The 1174-nt window shown below is 32.7% G+C and overlaps 1 protein-coding gene across 1 annotated transcript in view; it reads right to left on the bottom strand.

The window, feature by feature from the left end:
* Positions 1-1174, bottom strand: part of LOC116848377 (plancitoxin-1) — a 476759-nt gene that overhangs the window by 298696 nt on the left and 176889 nt on the right. The window lies entirely within an intron of this gene.

The following is a 1174-nucleotide window of genomic DNA, read 5'->3' as shown; positions in this document are numbered from 1 at the left end:
AACCATGAATCGACCCATTTTTTCACTTCTTCGAAATTAGCGAAATGCTGCTCAGCCAATCCGTGCGCCATCGACCGGAACAAGTGATAGTCCGAAGGAGCAATGTCCGGCAAATATGGCGGGTGAGGTAGCACATCCCAATTCAATTCTTTTAAAGTTTCCTTGACAACTTTTGTGGTGTGGGACGGCGCATTGTCATATAGCAAAATCACTTTTCCATGTCTTTAGGCCCATTCCGGACGTTTTCCCTTAAAGAAATATCATACTAAGAATCATTGATAATTACTTATTATCCAGTATTTTTAATACTGAAAATAAGTAATTATCAATGATTCTTAGTATGATATTTCTATAAGGGTTGTGATCAATGCATGGTTTAAATTGATCATTTGTTCTCGGTAGCGAGCAGCATTAATCGTTTCATCAGATTTGAGAAGTTCATAATAAACAACATCCTTTTGATCCCACCAAACACAGAGCATTCCCTTATAGAAATATCATACTAAGAAATACTGACAAATTATTAATGATTAAATATTACCAGTAATTCAGTAATTTTTTGACCAGTACTTAATTTCTGGTGAATACTGATAATAAAATCACTGTTAAATATTGATAGTAATCAAATACTGAGAATTATTATGCAAAGGTGAAAAATGCGAAAATCATAATGTTTACAAAAATATACTTATATTCCTAATTTTCTCATGTCTCATAAACTACTAGATATCGAAGGTTGTTAACACATTCCAAACTTTCATGAATCCTCCTGCGAGGATCATGAAATAATCCGAGGATAATTTCGATCCCAAGCGATATACCGCTGGCCACCCCATCCATATCTTGACCTCATTAAACTGTTGCTTAACCTGACGATCGAGCGCGCACGCGGTGACACTGATGACTCCAACGATGTTCTTACAATTTATGTTTATATAATGTATCCTTATAGTGTTCACAGTATATTATAACATACCTAGCAAAAACAAAATAATAGTTATATAATTTTTACTTGCTATTTATTGGATAATTTGTTGATAGATATTGAAACAATGCAACATTCGATATGCAATGAATATTGATGTAATGTAGTGAACCAGTGATAATTACTTTTACATTTTCAACAAAATGTTATAATAATTAATCCAACAAAATAAAATTAAAAAATCCAAGA

This window comes from Odontomachus brunneus, unplaced genomic scaffold (assembly GCF_010583005.1).
Source record: "Odontomachus brunneus isolate Ranch 3 - 2012 unplaced genomic scaffold, Obru_v1 Obru_scaffold_094, whole genome shotgun sequence".
In the NCBI taxonomy this organism is placed as follows: Eukaryota; Metazoa; Arthropoda; class Insecta; order Hymenoptera; family Formicidae; genus Odontomachus; species Odontomachus brunneus.
Note: the sequence above shows the minus strand (reverse complement) of the source record. Positions and strands in the feature narration are given on the sequence as shown.